At 43.4% G+C, this 21,141-nt stretch overlaps 1 protein-coding gene across 4 annotated transcripts in view; it reads right to left on the reverse strand.

The window, feature by feature from the left end:
• The window catches only part of ARHGAP32 (Rho GTPase activating protein 32), a 470,146-nt gene that overhangs the window by 430,257 nt on the left and 18,748 nt on the right, over positions 1 to 21,141 (reverse strand). The window contains exon 2 of one of the 4 annotated variants that reach the window (XM_059719724.1): positions 17,722 to 17,826. The exons of the other annotated variants lie outside the window; for them this stretch is intronic. The gene's annotated coding sequence lies outside the window, so the exon portion shown is untranslated. The remainder of the gene's footprint in view (positions 1 to 17,721; positions 17,827 to 21,141) is intronic. 4 annotated transcript variants of the gene reach the window in all.

Consider the following 21,141-nt stretch of genomic DNA (forward strand, 5'->3'; position numbering starts at 1 on the left):
TTAGTGTATCAACAGTTTTCGGTGCCTTCATTTTTTTCTTAAATTTAAGGAAAATACATGCTATTGTGTATTGTCTTTACATATTTACAAGTATTCCAATAAAAATAATTTATTTCCAAATAAAACTTTGAATTTGTTTGAATATAACATTTAAACCACATTAAGTGTGCTGTGTTTAATTTTTTTCCTAATCACATATTTCAGTTCAAATATTTGTGGCTATCGGGACAAAATTAACATGGGGGTACTTTTTGAGTTTTGTTTACTAAATAAGTCAAATAAACATGTTAAATCAGATCATGCTCTATTTAGGGCATTGTAAAATTTTCCAATTCAAAATTTTCTCGAAAACCAACATCTCTGGTTGGAAGGGACCTCAGAAAATCATCAGGTCCAGCTCCCTGCACTAGGCAGGAAAGACAAGTGGGGTCTGGTGACCCCAGCGAGGTGACTGTCCAGTCTCCTCTTGAACATTTCCAGGGTAGGTGATTGCAGCACCTCTGGAAGGAGCTTATTCCAGTCTGCACCCCTGACTGTGAAGAAATTTTTCCTAATGTTGAAGCTGAAACAGTCTTTCAGGAGTTTGTGGCCATTACTTCTGGTTCTCCCCAAGGGCACCTTGGTGAAGTTTTGTTCACCGAGCCCCTGATGAACTCCCCTGATGTAGCGATAAACTGCTACCAAGACCCCTCTCAGCCTTTTCTCTTTTTCAGGCTGAAGTGCCCCAAGTCCCTGAGCCTTTCTTCATATGGCTTGCCGTGCAAACCTCTAATCGTATAGGTGGCTCTTCTCTGGACTCCCTCAAGTTGTACCATATCCTTGTTAAAGTGTGGTGCCCAGAACTGGATGCAGTACTCCAGCTGCAGTCTCATCAGTGCCGAGTAGAGCAAAAGAATCACCTCCTAGGTCTTGCTAGAAGTGCATCGATTGATGCATGGCAAGGTATTACTTGCCTTGCTGGCAACAGAGTCGCACCGCCGGCTCATATTCATGCTGTGGTCTATTATTACCCCCAGGTCTCTTTCATTCGTAGTGCTGGTCAGATTGACGTTGCCAAGCCTATAGGCGTGCGAGGGATTGTTTGGCCCCAGGTGGAGCACTTTACATTTCTCAATGTTGAACTTTATCTGGTTCTGACTCACCCAACTTACTAGCCTGTCTAGATCCTCCTGTATCTGTAGCCCATCGTCAAGAGTTACCATGCTTCCCCATAACTTGGTGTCATCTGCAAACTTGGACAGTGAGCTCTTCACCCCCTCACCCAAATCACTGATGAAGATGTTGAAAAGTACAGGACCAAACACTGATCCCTACGGGACACCACTGCCCACTTCTGGCCAAGACGACAGATCCGTTCATTAGGACTCTCTGGGTCCTACCCCAGAGAGAGCTTTGTACCCACCTAACCATCTCGCAGTTAAGCCCACTATCATCCAATTTTCTTGCAGGAACATTGTGGGATACCAGATCAATGGCTTTTTGGAAGTCAAGGTATACAATATCCACCACTTCTCCATTATCCAGGTGGCAAGTCACCCGATCATAAAAGCAGATGAGGCTGGTTAGACAAGACCTTTCCACAACGAAGCCATGCTGGCTGTCATTCAGAACCTTACCTTCTACAAGCCTATCGCACATGGACTCCTTAATGGATTTTTCCAGGATTTTCCCTGGGATAGAAGTTAAGCTAACTGGCCGATAGCTGCCCAGGTCCTCCCTCCTCCCTTTCTTGAAGACGGGCACAACAATGGCCCTCTTCCAGTCCTCAGGGACCTCTCTGGAGCGCTACAAGTTTTGGAACAGTTTCACCAGGAACTCTGCAATGACGTTGGCCAGCTCCTTCAGCACCCTCGGATGGAGTGCAATCGGCTCTGCTGACATATATATGTCTAATTTCTTTAATTGATCACACACCAGTTCTACGGCAACAGTAGGAAGGCAGTCATTTCAGCCCTGCTCATTCTGTACCCTATCCGTCATGATTTTCCCTGTGGCCCAAGGCAAAGTCATTCAGGAGTCAAGTTTTCTCCTGAGTGTCAGTAAGCAGCTGTCCTGAGGTGTTGAGCAGTGACCCCACACTCCCATCTGCTTTCCTCTTGTTCCCTACGTATCTAAAGAAGGACTTTCTGTTATCCTTGATTCCCGTTGCTAATCTAAATTGCTAATCCATGTTGGATTCACATACTTTATCTAGCTACATTGTACGGAATGAATAAAACACATTCCCAGAGTATTATTAGACACCATCAATCAGAAAAAAAAAATCAGGGGCCAATACCGATAGCCTTGAAAAAAATTTCACTGTAACTAATCATCCATGCATTAATGTCTACGCTCATTAAGAATTCTAAGGATTCTAAAATGATGCACCCAATTTAGTTTTTACAATACAAACTACTTTATATACATTCAATATGATGCAAACATTGACAAGGAACCTACTTTTTGTTTTGCCTTTACAATACCTAGCAATGTGTTCCCTGTCCCAAAGAGCTTACTAGGAAAGTCACCAATCATTTCAATCTCCTGAGAGTATATGGTGCCCAGGTTTTCTAATGGCAATAAGACCACTAAGTAGAAGTTAACTAAAAATGCTTAGCAAGTCATTCAGTGGTTTCTACAAGAAAAAAAAACGCAATACTTCTAGCCAAAAATACAAGTAAGCTAGACTAAAAAGATGCCAAATAAAAGAAGCTTTTGTGAACTCTGAAAAAACAGCTCAGAAATAATATTTTAGCAACTACACTACATCCAATGCTAATTGACGTGACAAGCTCAACATGCCATAATCAGTACCGCAATAGACAATTAACTGGTTCAAGGCAGGACTATACGGTGACAGTGCACAGGAGTTGTAGCTTTCGTCTGGAAACAAGCAAGCCAAGGGAGAAATACAGTCTTGTCTGTTTTCAACAGATGCAAAAAAAAAAAAAGCTCATTGATATTCATTACAACTGATCCCTTCTCTTGCCTATTGGGAGACATTCTATAGGCCTGCTTTGAATTAGGGGCTAGCCACAAAGCTGGCTCTGGGTTTCTCCAAAGTTCAGCGATGCACCAGGCTTTGGGTCTATGCAAAATATTTCACTATTTACATTTTCTTTTCTAGAACTGACATTAATTAGAATCTACTTTAAAATTAATACAAATTACTCTGCTGGGGAAAAAAATAATAATATAACCTTTTAGAGGGCTCTTTTCAGAAGAGCCTTTTAGAGGGTTCTTTTGGGGTCACAGGCCAGCAGGATTGTTGCCAGCAGGATTGTTGCCAGCAGGATTTGGGTCACAGGCCCTCACTTGGGGCCTGTGACCCAAATCCTGCTGGCAACAAGACTGGCAGTCCAAGGCTTCAGGCTAAGATTCCAAGGGAATGGCATACGGTTCATGGTCAGAGAAGTCTGTAATGACACAACCAAAGCAGAAAAAGTTGACATAGGAAAGGAATTCCCCAGGGCAAATGGAAAGATAATGGAAATAATAATTTACTAGCTATCCTGTCACCACTGGCAAATGTTATGTCTTTTTCTTCTGTCAAATTTACAAGCTCCTTGTTTTGTCAATGCTTTGTTTTCTTCAATACATACATCCTTAGCAATCTCCTTAATGAAAAGACCCCGTGTAAAAATCAACCACGCATGTGAAAATTATAATGTTTTTAATCCAGCCACAGATTTCTATAAAAAGGATAAAGTTCTCTATACAATTCTGTACACAGTGACCATGTCTACACAAGACACTGACTGCACAGTTGTCACTAGACAGTCATTTCATACCTGTATAAACAAGTACCAAATGAAATGATTGCGCAGGAACCAGAGTTACTGCACAGTCACACCAAGGAACAGCTGTTTAGTGACGCTGACTGCACAGCAGCTTGTGACCACTGCACAGCAGTGTTGCATCACACCTCCTGCCACATGACACTACTGCACAGTGGTCACAAGCTACTGTGCAGTCAGCATCTCGTGTATAAAAATAATTTTCTAATTAAATTCTATAGCATGTATTATTATATAAAATGAATTTCTATAGAAGCCCTTCATCCCCATTAAGTGCTACAGAATACTTCTCTAAGGGTTTTGTGAAGTAATTACCCGTTGTGGAGATAACACTGCTTAGGGCTTTTCAGATCAGCTCTTAGCATGCTTAAATTCATAAAAATATTAATTAAGCCTCAAAACACCTTTTTGAGGTTTCTAGAGTATTTTGGCCCAATTTGCACTTGGGGGACTGAGCCAAAAAAAAGTCAACTTGTTCAAGATCCTAAAATCAGAAAGCTAATTAATCAAGATGCTGTGCTCTTCAACAGTAACAGTAGTGAGCAAAATCTTCCCAGTACTTCTCTCAAACCTTTTAAAAATAAGTTGCCTAGAGTTTGACTGAGTCTTCATCTTGCTCAGCCAAGCAGGAGAGGCGAGGAAGCCTTTCTTCCCATCTGTCTTCTCTGTCAAGATCAGGGATTTGGTGCAGATTACATCCCTCATTCTCTGGTTTCTTTGCCCAGTGAAGAAGTGCAACAAAGCCTTCACCCCACCCTCAGGCCTGCTGACTATCATTAATTGACAAGGGCAAACTTTGGAGAACAATAAATTGCAAACTATAAAAGGTAACTTAATTCCTATAACAGAATGAAGAGCATTGGATAAAGAACTGTCTCTGGCCATGACCAGTTGCCAGATTTATCTTGGGAGAAAGCGTTATGTCCCAAAATCGTATGGATGTACACATCCACTGTCCTGTTTCAAGTCCCTCTGAAGTAAGACAGATAAAACGTACAAACATTTTTTTCTTGCAGCAGCCTGTTGTATATCTGTACGGTTACAGCAATTCATTCCAGGGACAAGTTGGTCAGACTGTGTGCTCTCACTAACCACCTACTGGTGAAGAAGCAGCAATGTAACTTGGAAGGGTGATGTGCAGGGATCTGGGTTTTCTATTTGCCATGGAAAAACATGGATTTTCTCCTTTAAAGGCTAACAGAGTTCCAGCCTGCAAGGGGCTGCTTGGTACTGAAGGAGTGAGATGCAAGGGATGCCACGTGCATATGTGCATGCGAACACATGCACACGGCAACTAGGCATTGGAGAGAGCAGCTCCCCCAGCTCCTTTCAGGTAAGTCTATGTGGGGGGAGGGGAGGGCACAGGTGACTCATTGGGGGCGGGAGGGGATATGTGCTCCCCTAGATTTCTGCACCTACAGTGGGACACAGGGCTGCAGCTGGGCCAGACCAGCTCCAGGTAGGAGCCACCTCCATGGCCCGGCAGGCAGGACCTGTCTTGGGAGGGAATGCCCTGCCACCATAGCCACCAAGGTGAGGTGTGGCGGCAGTGATGCAGTCTTGTGTCCTCTGCTACTGCCAGGTGGGCAGGAGGTACCTCACCTTGGCAGCCATGGTGGCACAGTGCTCCTTCCCACTTGCTGGGCCACAGAGGCGACTCCTGCTTGGTGCTGTTCCGGTTGGGCTGTAGCCCCACACCCTGCTGTGGGTGCAGACATCTGGGGGCAGCACATGCCTCCCATGTGTCATGTGCGTGCCCTCCTCTCCCCCCAACTTGTCACCTGTGCCCACACCCCCCCACTGCCCCACACATCCACCCTCTTCCTCATACACTGGGGAGTTGGAGGGCAGTGGGTACAAGTGAGGGGCACCAGCAGAGCTGGGTGGGCTGTGGGTCAGGAGAAGTAAGGAGCAACAGCATGGGCAGGGCACTGGCATATGAGGGCTGCTCAGCACCACAAAGCAGCAGGGGCGACAGGGGGGACAGCTACAGCTGGACCCACATCCTGGTGAGTGAAGGGAGCAGGAGGATCTTATTCCAAGATAAAAAAACAAAAGCCAAGCGCCAAAATATACAGGTACTTAGAATTTATTTTATTATAATGGACTGAGGCACTGCTAAACTTCCAAATGGCTTTAAAATTGTAAATATTTCAATAAAACCTCTTGTTCAACATACTTATATATCTCTATATATATAGATATATATCTATATATATCAGTATATCTATATATATCTATATATATAATGGCGCTTCATTTTAATCATGGAAAAATGCAGCTTTAGGGCTTTTTTTTAATCAGAAGAGTTGCCATTTTTAAAAAGAGAAAACCAGGTTCCCTGGTGATGTGTGTAAATGAACATTCCTGCTTCTATCTGGGTCAAACCCTGGGACAATGAGTCCCAGGTCAAATGAGATCTGTTTACAGCCTCCGAATCAGAATGCCTCCCCTAGGCTGCAAATGGAGTTGTGCAGTATAATATGCCCCCCAACTCTCCCTTAATGATGGCTGAGGCTAATGATGCGTTACAGGCCTTAGGAGATACCCAATCAAAACTGTAATATTATAAATACAATAAATATGGCTGCTAACCCACCCGCTTGCATTGTAGGTACCTGACTGAAAATTACAATCTCTCTGGGTGTGTCCAGACAAGCGCACACATGTAGTATGTGGTGCCACAGACTGCATACATAGCACGTGCAGGTGTTCCCCACACTACTAATTTGCAGCACAGGCTGGGTGGTTTTTGACACCCACAGTGGAAAAAAGTGGAGCAGTGCACATGGTGGCAGCATGCACCACCTGAAACTGGAGTCTGGCTGGCCAGAGACACACACTCTGCTACCAGATTGCCAACCCTGCAGCCCCAGGGGGCCCCCAGGTAAGGCTGCTGGGGCCAGCTCAGTTGCTGGTCCCAGCCTCCCCTACCCAACCCAAGACAACGTGCCATGCGCCAGGGCACGTGTGCACAGGCATTCCCCAGGGACAAGTAGCAGCAGCCCATACTGTGCCACTGCTGTTTATGCCCAGGGAAACGCAAGTGCCTGCACATCTGGAACTGGCCTCTGACCCCTGGCAGAAATAAAAACAACAACCCACTATATTCAAGGTATTTAGAAGCAGACAGAAGTTGCAGAAATAATTAAGTTTCCAATAGGATAAAAAAAAAAAAAAAATGAAGTTGCAAATGCTCTGGTCTTCCCACCACACTTTGACTCTCTGGAAAACGCATGGAAGTGAGGAAACGTCACAGCCGATCCGTAGCTAAAATGAAGTTGGACGTTTATAAGGACTCGGGGGGGAAAATACCATACAAGCTTCAGTTGACATAAGTATTGAGAAAATTCTGAGATCTTCCTATAAAAAGATGAGCATCTAAATAAACATATGCATCGCTACATTGCCAAGTATCAGAGGCATGGACTATCTTATGTCTGTACAGTCCACAGTTCAAAGGAGTTGGGAGTTGTTAGTGCAAACACAACAGACAGGCCGACCCTGCCTACCCATAACACCTAGTCTCGAGGGCACTAAGAGCTATCTATCTACACTGCCTCCATGGTAAGCCGGGAACAATACCAAAAAGCATGCTTCACTACTTGCTTCTGCTAGGTATGTCAAACCTCAGAAGTCAGGCAGTACAGCCCTGCGTGAGCATCAAGCAGCATGCCTCAGAGCTGCTCATGGTCACACTGAGCCATCTAGACTGTCTAATTTCTGGGTGCTCATACACCCTAAGCAGGGGCAAGCAAGTGGGTCCTGCTTCTCAGCCATACTCCCAGGCTCACCACAGAAGCAGGGTGGACATGCTAGGGAGCTGCCTTCATTACACCACCCCTGGCTGCTTAGGGACTGCACAGCAGGACTCCTCCGCTCTTTCATGGTACCATAAAAGCAGCCCTAGAGTGTGGAAGAGGACAGCCAGAAACTCTACCATTATGATGCCCATGTACTGAGTAACCATCCATGCAAACAAAGCATATGAAATACAAACTATAACAGCAGTTGCACTGAGAAAGATACAAGAAAGAGCCCCAGCTGGCATAAACTATCACAGCTCTATTGAATTCAACAGAGAAACGACAACTCACACCAGCTGAGGATCTGCCCAACAGGCTTTCATTTAATACAAGCTTGTGTACATTCATTGCCATGAAGGCTATTCACTCTGGCATTGTACTTATAGACCAAGATTTGGCCCTTAGAGTCAAAAGGGCAACTTGGCTTCTACATGGGAACTGTATTACAATCATAGCAATAAAAAAAAATAAGAGATCACCTGCAGGCATTAATTCTTCTTCTCTAGATGACAGCAGCTCTCTTTCTTGTTCCTGTGACATTTATCTCCAAGTCAATACACTGTCTTGGTGTTTGATTAGCTATAACTCTGTGGCAAAATTATAAGAAGGGTATGAGCAATAAACTACCACTTTTTTTTTTTATTCTCATTGAGTAGAGCTGGGTTTTAACCGTGACTCAAAAACATTGCTTTTTTAGACTTCTCTCTTCTACCCAATAAGAAAATTGGGGTAGTAGCTATGAAAGACACCTGTCAACAGAGGATTCATAGGAAGACATATACACTAAACATTCATATTGCTGTAGGCCAACTATGGGCATGGACATACACAGACAAAATCTAATGTAATTTTAATCGGTTAGATTTATCAGTGTAAATAAACACCAAGATCAAGAACAGAGAGGCAGGGTGGTGTACATATAATAGATGGTTACTGCTGCACTTTCCAGTTAGCTACTAGGGGACCAGGTAATAATGGCCTATTTGCATTTAGCAAACAGCAACCCCAGGATGATGCAGCTAAACCAGCATAATTTACACCATGGAGTTCTACCACAATCCTTTCAGGGGCAAGTCTCGACCAATTTGGTATCAGTTACCCCAGTTTAATGCTCTATGTCATTTGTCTTCTATTTTTATACACCAGTATAGATTTGTTGTTTCTCCAGGCCCTAATTTGAAGAGCAAGCCACATAATTGCCTAGCCCTGTTCTCGTGCAACAACTTGGTTATCTGTATACTATTTTATCATGCCAACTGCCCAAAAGTTTTATCTTTTAGGGAAAACAGATTATTTACTGTGATATTATGTGATCCATTCCACAGAATCTGTTTCAAGTTTAGTTTTAAGAGCCATGGAGTGCATGACATTTTTGCAAAAAGCTGCAGCCTGAACATGATTTTCATGCACTCAACTTTCAGAATGACGGACGGCATTTTATAGGCAAACAGTGATCAAGCTTGTTCAGAAATTTTGCATTAATGTGTTCTCTTTGCGTAATCTCGAACTGTTTTCTTAGGTAAAATTATTTCTCAAACTGAAAAATTATTTGTTAATCAGCCTTTTTAATATGAAGTGAATTTATTTTGCTGCAAGAGGCAGTACTGGTGTTGTTAGGCCACCATGAATCATATACAGAGTTAAATAAAACAAAAGTGCATTTTGTTTTTAAACACTGGAAAATGTTCCCATATGGTAGTTTACTTATTTTGAGTTAATTCTTTAAAACTTACAGAAATTGCCACATAAAGGAAATTGAGACGTATAACTGGATTTGCATCAGCTGTTACTGAGGTTTCTCCACCAGCATGGACTTTAAATTATTATAATTACACAACCCCCCTCCCAGCACCAAGTTATTTTGTTTGTTCATTTTTGCTTTTAGTTTCACAATGTATTTATCAATAAGTCCTATAGGAGTAGGATTGTTCTTTATAATACCCACAGGGAACATTCACACCAGTGTCCATTAATTGAGTTCAAAATATAATAAAATACTCATCTTCCACTGACCAGGTTAGGCTGGATTAAAATAAAAATTGATCATTTAAAAAAAATTGAAAATTGGCTTTTTTCCATTTAAAATGGATTTTTTTAAATGTAAATAGGATATTTAATTTTTTTATTTAATTTAGAATTAAGTTTTCCTTTTTAAAAATAAAAATGACATTTGAATTTAATACAGTATAGGCTATGATATAAATTAGTATAATCTATTAAAATAATTTAAATAAAATAAGACACTGAGACAATAAGCCCCTACTAAAATCTCTGACATTAAAGGCTGATTTTCTTCTATAGAAGAACGAAGCGTAAAACATTTCACTTTTGAAGTTCAAGCTCTAAAAATATGGCAAAATATTTACTGTATTAGGGGCTTGACCCTGCAAGGAATACAGGGGCTATACTTCTGGATGCAAAAGATCAGCAAAGTTATCACAAGTGTTGAAACCTGGCCTCTGACTCCAATAGACACCATCTTATGTACTGCTTGATCAGGATTATCTACTGAGCCCACTTGTATGTTATCACACTCCTGTTTTATTCTCTCTACCTGAGCTCTAATTGGCTTAGCTCTCAAATCATGAATATTTCTTGATTCAGCACTCATAATAGGGGCTTATTCTCCAGAAGCAAAAATGAGAAGAAACTTAGAAGATAAAGCAGCAAACCTTAAACTTATAACATAACAGTGCAGTGCTCATTTGATGCATCTTTTTGCCAGAGGTTTAAGTACCCCAGAAATAAAGGAAAAGGTTGCTGAAATAGCAAACTACTTCTGTAACAAAGTTTGCTTCAGCTTCACTAAAGGGACCAGGGAAATCCAAGCTAATTCTTCCCCAGGATGTAGAACTGAACTCAGTGGTTGATTGCTTTGAGCTGGGGGTGCACCAATAGATATTTTGGTGGCCAATACCAATAGCTGATTTTTAAGGAGGCATATCAGCCGATACCAAGCCGATTTCCAATACAGCTGCATGCAGCTGGCAAGTCGCTGTGGTGGAAGGGGGACGGGGAGGAGCATGGAGGGGCACAGATCAAGGCCTCTGCAGTGAGGGAGGGAGTGGGGCTGGCTGCAGAGGAAGCAGCTGAGGCAGAGGCTGCCCAGCCATGGTGGGGCGCAGGACAGAGCCGTGGCTCATCCAGGGGGCATGGGGAGGGGACACCGCAGTGTGCACCCAGAGGGAGAGGGGGTGTGCCCCTGGATCTGCGTGGGGCGCAAGCAGGGCAGGCTGCAGCTGTGGGCTGGAGCCGGGGCTGTGCAGGGCTCTTCCTGGCGGTGGCTGGGCCAGGCTGCGCTCAGGGTGGTGCTGGCAAGAGGCCTACAGGGGGGGTTGCAGCCACCTCAAATCTCACTGTAGCACCCCACCATAGCCTCCCATCCCAGCGCCACTGGTCCAGCTCCCTCCCTCCCCTGGAAGAGCCTGGCGCAGCCCCAGCCCCCAGCTGCAGCACTCCCCCACCCCCTTGCACAGATCTGGGGGTACATCCCCCCCTCCCCCCGTGCCCTCACAGGGGGTGCGCAGCGGCGGAAGCCGCCCACCTCCAGACAAGCTGTATTTCCATCCCGCACCAGGCCCCGTCCTGGCTAGACAGTGCCTGCCCCAGCCCCACTCCCTTCCCTCACCACAGAGGGCACTGATCTGCACCCTCCCCTCCCACACCCCTTCCACCACTTACCAGCTCTCCAAGCTGCTGGGCTGTGCTCCTCACTGCCTGCATGCTGCACTGTGCCTGCATGCACGCACGGGCATTTATCGGCCAAATTATCAGCCACATCAAGTCAATTTCTTATACAATCAATTTTCCTTACATCAGTGCCAACCCGATATAGAACTGATATATCGGTGCACCTCTACTTTAAGCTATTTATTAAGAACTGTGTGGAGAAAATTGAGACAAAATTGACAGTAGTCAGCAGTATCAGCAGTCCCTCAATTCAAGGATGATCCTGACTACGGCTTATTGATGGGTCTTAAGAGTCCAAACCTTGAGCCACAGACCAATTTGCAGACATTACAGGTCTTCCCTCAGGGGAAAGAAATCCCAGCCTGGAGCCTACTCTCCTCTTCCTTCCTCTACTCTCCCTTCTCTGCTTCAAGGTCAAGATGCCTCAAAACAGGCTGCTGGTGGTTGAGGTTGCAGCGCCATTGGAGTTGGTTAGCAGCCAGCTCCTCCCACTTCTTTATGTCAGCATCCATTTACTTCAACTGGACCTTGACTGTGTCCTTGTAGTTTCCTCTTTCCATGGTGACATCTCAGGCTGTTACTAGACTGGGAGAAGAGCACTTGTTTTGAGAATCAATGGAAGTATCACAGCTAGAGTAGTCAACACTGGACTCAAGAGAAATGTAAAAGGTAAGCTGAATACACTAAAACCTATTTCCATGGTCTTGGGCAAACTACAGAAAGATTGCTGCTGTACTATAGATGCTGCTGAAATTTGGGAAGATTCAAAAAACACTACAGCAAGAAACACCCAACACCAACATTAAATTGTAGGCAGTAAAGAAGTGGATGGATCAAGCACTTATTCCACCTCATCTTCTTGCCAGTATTCTTAACACAAAGTAACAGGGTAGATGTCTAACTGCCAAAGAGGAAAGTGCTGCTATGACATAGGCATCTACTAATCGCATATCAATTATGGCAACCATAATACATTTCGAAGCTATAGGTGAACCACTTAAGCAGTACATCTTTACTGGGGATGTTTTAAAGAAAATCATATCACTGAACTGGTGGAATTCACTAGCAAAGCACCTGGAATCAGAGTTTGTTGAAGTGCTAAACCAGCTTTTACCAGCAGTAGCCTCTTCTGTAGGTGCAGAAGGAATATTTTCTTCATTTGGAGTGGTTCAGTGAAAGCTGAGAATTTGACCAGGAGCTGAAAAAGCAGGAAAGCTTGGTTTTCTCTTCTAGCCTATGAATAAAAAGGGGGAGGAGGGTGAGATTTATGAGTTCTAAAAACTTGAAAAAAGGGGGTAACATTTTTCAAAACAACCTAAGTTTAAAAAAAAATAATTCTCTCATTTTAAAGAGAATTAGGCAAGTAGAAATGTATGCTTGAATGACTTTCACTGAGGCCTGAAATAATTGGTTTAGTTAATTAACCAACCACAGTTCATATTTCTCATACTATAACAGCAATACTAGTGTTTAATAAATTAGTTTGTTGTAAATGTGCACCATCGTTTGATTTTTAAAAAGTTTGTTTAAAAGTTTATGTTATTAAAGTTCTGTTTAATAAATCTGAAGTGCTGGTTTTGTGTTTAATTAAATTCAAAGTTAACATCTTATTTCAGCTTGATAAAAATCTGAGCAAAAAATGTATCATCTAGTGAATAAATTTCACCATTTCATAACATACTAAAATGTAGGATTTCTAACCATTCAAATATGTTAAACTGTATATTTCTGAGAGACAGAGATGCACACAGAAAGATTGTGTACCTATGAAGCATATGTAGCAAATCTACTGTAAAACAGTATTTAGTTGTAAAGCAACATGGTTTAATAGTTATATCAACAAATGAGAATATACCTTTCTTTACACAACAACAAAATATATATAACGGGAAAGAAATCAATTATTTAAATTGGGCTTTTGCTTGCTGATTTCAATGGAGTTGATTTAAATCAGTCGACCCTGCTGAGAGTCAAGCTGGAAATCACTATCAAAATAAAAGCTTCTCATTTCTTAGCCCCATTTCTCCCTTTACATTGTCTTTTTTTTTTTTTAAAGCATTATTTCAACGTGGTCAGGAAATTACTGCTAATTTTTTGATCCACTTGGCTTTCTCCACACAAAGTCAAAACTTTATTTTCTCAGCTCAGTGTAAAAGTCATACTCATAAATTCACACCCGAATTTTGGGTTTGACCCTGGCAATTCCATGAAAACTCAATGACTTTAAAAGCATTCTGATACCCACAGTAGCTCTTGAGAGTATATCAATTTACCTCACAAGTCTTACAAGTGCTTTCACAATTAGAGGCATGTGTTCAGCCAAAATAATTGCTGTAAGATATACCCTAGGCAGATGAGCAACCACACGTTTCATACTACTAGTTCTCACCAGAATACAACACAGCACTTTATGCAAGTCACTAAAAACAGTATGCTTTTAATCACGTATATACACCTTAGTACGCACCTTGCTGCTAAATGAGACTCCGGCCCTAGTGACACTACAAACTAGGGAAATATCCCAGCATTCCACTAGCACCAAGGCAGCTCCAACAGTGTTAGCAAACAGAAGTGCTCGTATAGACAGAACTCAGGTAATACGATTACCAACCAGACCACCTGCTTGGAGATTTGAGACAAAAGATTCCCTGCTTAAGTTTCTGCTAGCACTCCCAACATCCTTGGAACAAAGAACACTGTACGCTGATTGTGGTGGCGGGGACCGTCCTCAGGATCCAGAAGCACTGGGGACAGACCCCAACGCTCCCGGCAGAGGGCTCAGGGACCCCAGCCCCACTCAAAACTTACCTGAGGGACAGGACAGGGACGAGAAGGAGGCACGCCAGCTTTTCAAGTGACTGTCGATCAAGCCCCGCGTGACGCTGTCCATATCACCAGTCCCAAGGGAAGGGGCTCAGGGTCGGCCATGACCCCTGAAGCCCAGGCCAGGCATATCCAGCCTCAAGCCAGCCACGGGTCTCAGCAGGAGACCCAGCACTGGGGTACAGCCAGGAGAAGGGAGGCAGGAGGGAAGGGCTGGCTGTGGCTACAAGCCAGCACTTCGAGCAGAGGCCGGGTAGTCTGAGATCCAGAGTCCAGATGCAAGGAGCCAAGCAAGGAGCTGGCACAGCAGCCCAACGCAGCTGGTGGTTGGTGAGTAGACGGGGTGTAGGGGAGGCAGAGCCCCAGGACCCACTGCAGCGAGTCTGTGAGTACCCCCGTTTCCGGGTTGTGGAGGAGAATGCCACCAAACCCCTCCTTTTTTCAAATTCCATCAAGTTGTGGTGGGCAAGTTGGGGGCCCGACCCAGGGAGCAGAGGAAATACCCACAGCGCCAGCCGAGGTTGGCACACTGATAGTTACTCAAAAATCATTGGCTATATTTGAAAACATCTGTCACACCAATTTTTATATGCAGCAACTGTTTCAACAAAAGTAATTCCTTCCAAATTTTCATTTACAGTTTATACATTTTCTTTTGAAATAAGCTTTGGTTTGGGGATTAAACTTTTCAGCACGCATACAAAATTGGTCATACAAATCAATTTCTCCTGTTACTATAAAATTGGTTAATGTTAAGAGATGAAAAAGGTTGTGCCTCAGACTAAAAGTGAAGTTCCTAAGAAGATCTGTCTTTTCATTCATTTACTTCTCCTGCTCATTTGAGACTATTTAAAGCAGGAATGATTTTGAAGACATTTCACAATCCATATACATCAAAGGAGGTGAAACTTTCAACTACTCTGCCAACACTTCCTCCAAAGCACGGACATCAAACATGAATCAGACTTTCTTAATGCTATATTAGAGAGATTTATTTCCATTGTCAGCATCTGTTCATTTTATCTCCTGATTCTACATTATGGGGTGAACAGGCAGAGTTGAAGGAGAGGAGAGAAGGAGCTCCTACCAAAAAAAAGTGTGAAAACAGAGTTAACCAGAAGCTTTTTTAAAGTAATTTTCAATATATAAGAAAATATCAAAATATGTATATGTAACCTTTATGTTCTAAGGCAATTTACAGCATATTATAGGTTTCAATACCAAGATTCAGGAAAAAAAATTAGCATTTATCTTTGGACAAAACCACAAAGGAGAATCATCAATTTGACAGGTAAAGTTCTAACGTAATACAACACTGACAAATTCCCTCTGTCACTATAGTCTTCCTTTAAAATAAATGCATCTGTATTTTTTCCATTAAATGTATATTATCGATAACAGTAATGGTTTAGTAACCGTGCTGGTTACCCAAGAGGAAACCTCCACTTGGTGGAATTTGTCCCTGCACAGAGGCATAGCACAGCCTAAGTACCATTATCATCACCCAGAAGCGATCAAAATAAAGCTTCAAGTGATGTGCCTGCTCCTCAGAGGGATACATTTCACCTCCTATGAAACAGTGCACCATTTAAATGGGTGAGGTCTGCTGACAAGGCGGAGTGTGTGAAGGTTTAGTACTCAGTTACTCCCCTCCCTACTAGCTTTCTTGACATGCTGCAAAGACCATCTTCTTTAACAAGTGGAAAAAGAATCAGGCTGGTGGTTTTGTAGGAGATTATCTAGACCATTATAGGGGGAACACACTGTGAAACACATACATGGTTTATTTTATCACTGTAACAGGCTTTTAAACCACCATGAAAGTGCCCAGAAAAGGTTGGATGCAAGTGGTAGCATATACACAACACTGACTGAGGCATTTAATAAATCTTACAATTTCTCTGAGTTTGGTCAAAGCCAAAAATGTCATTTGGCAAAGATACAACAACGTACTATATCAGTAGGAGCAGAGAAGCAAACCTTAGAAAAATACAACGTATGTAATATGAGCTCGCATCATAGACTTGCATAAAGACTAAAAAGCCTGCTTCTATCATTATGAAGCATATGTGAATGAGTCATGAAACACATTATATAATGAAAGAAAAGCTTCTTGTTATAGCCTTGGGTTTAGATTTTACAAAGCAGAAGATTTATCTTATTGGAAGATCCACATCTAAGTCTACAAAAAAGGTTTTGAAAATACCTACCTCACATGCAAAAACACTAAACCTAACCTTCAGAAACAAAAATCAGATTATGGGAGTGATATGCCAAGTCAGTACTTCAAATAATCAAGTGCCTCTTCGGTAGAGACCCTGGTCATGAGGGTCAGCAGGCTAAGAAACAAGTCCACACTCCCAGAACAATCCCGAACAAAACACCTTCTGTCACTTCAGGCAGCAGCTGCTGATAAGCTGACTCAGTTGAAATACATAAAAACATCATATACAATGTCCCATTGTGGTTTGAAAAACGGTGGTGGCCAAATTCAACAGAGCTTTAATTACTTACAAGGCAACCACTGAACTGATACCCATTTCAGAAGTAGGACTTTAGCTATGAATGCAAGGAAAACGGTGCCAGGACACGGCCAAAGATTCTGCAGAGGAAATGTTCCCTTGGACACAGATTCACAACTGCACAACCGTTTCTCAAGGACAGCGCACAGGGAAGAAATGGAAAAAATAATGCCCTCAATGTAATATTTATCTTTGCCATTTTTCAACATGTGGCAGTGATGAAGTGCTGCAGTTTAGAAAATAGATGGAGAAATGCCTAGAGATGGGGTCAGAAGGTGGTGCCCTGGGATAATGCACTAATCTAGTGGAGCCCCCTCTGCCCTTCATGACCTTCTCATGACCTCCTATCTCCCACTCCTGCTCAGTCCCTCTTAAATGCCTTATGCTTTCTTAACAGTGACAACAGCTGTCCCGCAGAAAATGGGGAGGGGGAGCAAGAAAGGTACTCTTGCTTCATATTATTTATTGTCTTATCAAATTGCTTAAAAGTGACACCCTCCATAACTCTGGCAGTCCTGCTCCCACTCATGAAAAAGAAATGTATTTAAATTTGGAATTAGATCGGGCAGGCAAAGTTTAAATTACCCAATAATCTTCCCTTTCACTGCCGAGACAAATCTGATTCTAAGGGTTCACCTGGATGTCTTTAAAACTATAGGCAAATATCAGCACCCATCACCCAGTTTTTTCCATGTCTCGTGGCATCTTTAGTTATGATGCCCTTGCTCATGCCATTTCTCTCCATTCTGAAAAACTGCATTCAGATTTGTAAATAATAAATCTCAGTAACTCATCAGTTTTGTAGCCTCTGATCTTTAGTAAGTTCTATAAAATATTAAACACCCTTCCGTTATTCCCTTTCCTTTCAGAAAGAGACAAAGCCTATAGTCGAATAGTACTCATCCTGCAACAGCACCCAGAGACCATCAATCAAGGCTCAGTCAGTCATAGTGCCAAGCCCTATACCACATAAATCTCTCTCTCTATGGTATTTATATGCCCCAACTGCTCCAGCCCCTGAGCACCTCAGTATTGTTTTTTATAAATATATTCCCCTTCACAATACCCATTTTACAGAAGGAAGAGAGGCAAATGACTCACCCGAAGTCAAAGAGGGACCTTCCAAAATGGTGAAATGAAGGTAGTGCTCAAAGCATTAGCCCAGGGAGGTTACGGTTAGGTGACGATCTCTTCAGTTAGAAGACTCTACAAAAGTCAACAGAAGTCCTGGCTAAGTATGGTCTGATAAGGTTTGGCTCAAAAGCTAGGGACAGAATTTACACATAAACTGGCTTAAGTCATCAGAAACTGGTTTAAACTTGTAACGAACAGAAGTTCAGTGCACATAAACCAGTTTCAAAATGGCTGAAACTGGTTTAAGATAAACCTGGTTGAATGTAGTATTGGACTTATCTGATCTGGGTCAAACCGGTTTACAAAATTCTGTCCTAGACCCCTTCCTGGTTCAAGTTAAATCACAGTCCCCCAGCATCCCAGCATGTTTTTTCCAGCCCTGTGCTGTGCTGTCTGCTCCAGCAGAGAAGGGGTGTGCGGAGGCTGGGTGTGTGGGGGTGGGGGGGAAGAAGGCAGGGTCTGTCCCATCCCCCATGCCCACCCCCAAGTCAAATCCTGGTTGGGGTCTGGGGCCAGGGAGGGGGGTTAAACTTCCTTCTCCCCCCTCACCCCCTCCAGAGTACAGAGCACTGCCCTGCCCTGCTAAAAACTTGCTGCTGGCTATGACTGTAGACTACAAATCCCAGAGGCACCTGGAAGTAAGAAGACGTGATGATGAGCAATCCTGCAGAGTCCTGGTGCTGTAATGCTGAACTGAAAATCCCAGAGACCTCTGGGGCAGCAGGAAGAGGAAGCAAACACATTGCCTATGCTGGCTACATGCCAGACAGCTGTGCTCTTGCACCCCCTGGCTTGAGCCACTGCAGGTATGCAGCTGCGTTTCCTAAATCAAAAGTGAATGTGTGTCCAGTTGTTTCTCAGTTTAATCTCTGCAATTTATGCTAATCTGAAGAGACTGATCTGATTCCACCTTGGGCTTTCTGACTGTCTGTACTTAGCCAAAATATGCCACTTTATGCACAGTTCCATGCAATTTAAATTTTCTTTTTTTGTACCTGTATGCTGTAATTAGTTTAAATTTTGGCAGGGTAAAGAATAAGAGGTACCTATGCATGTGCTCCTGACTAATTCTTATATCTGCAACACCACCACTGTGCAAAGTGCTGTACAGACAGAAAAGAAAGAAAGTTCAAACAGTTTAACCTCTGAGAAACAGGCAAGGAATAAAGCCCATGCTCAAGCATTTCTTGCATTAAATGCATTTACGAAATTAGTAACACACAACAATGCCTTCCCATACGTTGTCCTGAGTAGTAAATAGGGGAAGACCTTCATAAACTCAGTATGAATCAATCTACTGTTCCTGTTATGTTTAAACCACCAGCCTCAGTATTTCAATAAGCCTGCTACCTAGAATTGGGTTACCATCATTTGTCCAATAAAATGAACAAGATAAAACAGACACTGTGTTCAAGATGAACACGCACTCTTGTCTCTTTAAAATGAAACTCTCATTAGAAGTTTACTCAGCCAACTCCAGGGAGCCAATAAAACAGATGAGAGAAATATGGGCCTAATCCTGATGCCACAGCTTCATGTCAGCACAATCCCAATCCAGTGACGTAAACAAGGGGAGATCAAGCTACAGAGTCAGGTCCTTCTAGGCAATAGTCTTAAACCATCCTGGTGTCTCTTCTTTGTATAGGAGGATTACAGCTTTCATTAGGGAAATGCAACTTCCCAAAGTAAAGCCTAGTAAATTCAAATCCAGCTTTCTTTCTTTCCTTCTCACTGTCAAATGTTTTCTGACACTAGCACACAGGGGACTGTAACAAGGTTAAAACAGTATTCTCACTGCAGTTTTCGTATTATCCTCTCAATGCCAAAATCAACACCTGCAACACTTGCTCTATACAAAGCGTTAGACTCCCGTTTTCATAGCAGCATTTCACACCACATCACACCACTTCTCTACACTGCGCTGATTACCAGTTTGTTTCCAGGTGCAAGCCTGCAAAATCCTTACAGGCTTGGATTCTAGGCATCCTAAAGATCTTCTGCTTCATAACTTGGCCCAAATGCTGCATCTAATGTGCACACAGCTGACACATGTATACATAACGTTAGAGGCAAAGTGTTGTCAGAGGGACACTCTGCACCCTTACTTTTGTCTGACAGAATGAGAATTAGCTGGTAGTCTAAACAGTGCATGTTCCATATTTTTCCCCCAAGGGTGGAAGGTTTCAGGTGGGAAAGGTTTTAGACAGGTTGAGAAGGCCTTTTTAAATTGCAGTCTATGATACAAGATATATTTAATCATTGATACTTCTAGTTTTTCAAATGCCTTTTCATGGTTTGTGGGCCTCAAAACCTGCGGAGAAGTATTACCTGAAAAAGTACTGCTAGTATTACTACTAGTAAAGTTATTCCCTTTTTCAGAGCTCTTCCAGAGTCCTTACTAACAATTTAACTTAACTTTTAAGAATTTCTTATGGATATTTCTTCCCCCCGCCTTCCCTCCCACAACAACACAAATATATAGTCTTCCCATGCTTGTTTTTTTTCTGTTAAACTATCTATGTCAGTCATCTTCACTGTCTTTGTGTCTCCAATAATCTTCAGGAATTCCCCGGCTCTCACTCCCCAAGGGAATTACAGTAGCTTAAACTATGTCAAAATTATTCTCGACATTACCAGACTGCAAATTAAGGTACTTAGTGGCCCTGGCCTTTAGTTGGAAATTAAGACAGGTCTCTGAAGGAGGCAGCTAAAGGGAAGAGACTTGAGCTGTCCTAAAATAGTTTCTAGGCACTCCTGAGAATCCAGGCCCCTAGAACCATTGCAATTAGGGGTGCACCAATAGAGATTTGGGGGGCCAATACCGATAGCTGATATTTAAGGAGGCATATTGGCTGATACCAATTCGATTTCCAATACAGCTGCCTCCAGGTGGTAAGTCTGTTGGGGGGGAGGGAAGGGGCTGGGGGTGCAGATCAATGTCCCCGTGGTGAGAGAGAAAGGGGGCAGGCATTGCCCAGGGACACAGAGCTGGGAGCAGAGCTGCAGTGAAATTTGGGGTGGCTGCAGCCCCTCCCAGTGCTGCCGGCACATGCTCCGAGCCCAGCTGCTGCTGGGACGAGGCACACATCGCCGGCTCCAGCCTGCCCTGCCCTGCCCAGATCCTGGGCGCACTCCCCTGTCCTCCGGGCGTGCAAGCAGTGACAGGAGCTGCCCCCCCCGCACCCCCCCACACCAGCCATGCCTCTGTCCCATGCCCCAACCCGCCGCTGGACAGCGCCTGGCCCTGCCCCCCCCTCTCACCTCAGGGGCACTGATCTGCCCCACTCCCATGCCCCTTCTCTCCCGCCTCCCCTTCCAACTTACCAGCTGGAGGCATCTCTCCATGCTGCTGGCTCTGCTCCGTGCTGTGCTGTAGCTGCGCGCAGC

Source organism: Alligator mississippiensis, chromosome 16 (assembly GCF_030867095.1).
Source record: "Alligator mississippiensis isolate rAllMis1 chromosome 16, rAllMis1, whole genome shotgun sequence".
Lineage (NCBI taxonomy): Eukaryota > Metazoa > Chordata > Crocodylia > Alligatoridae > Alligator > Alligator mississippiensis.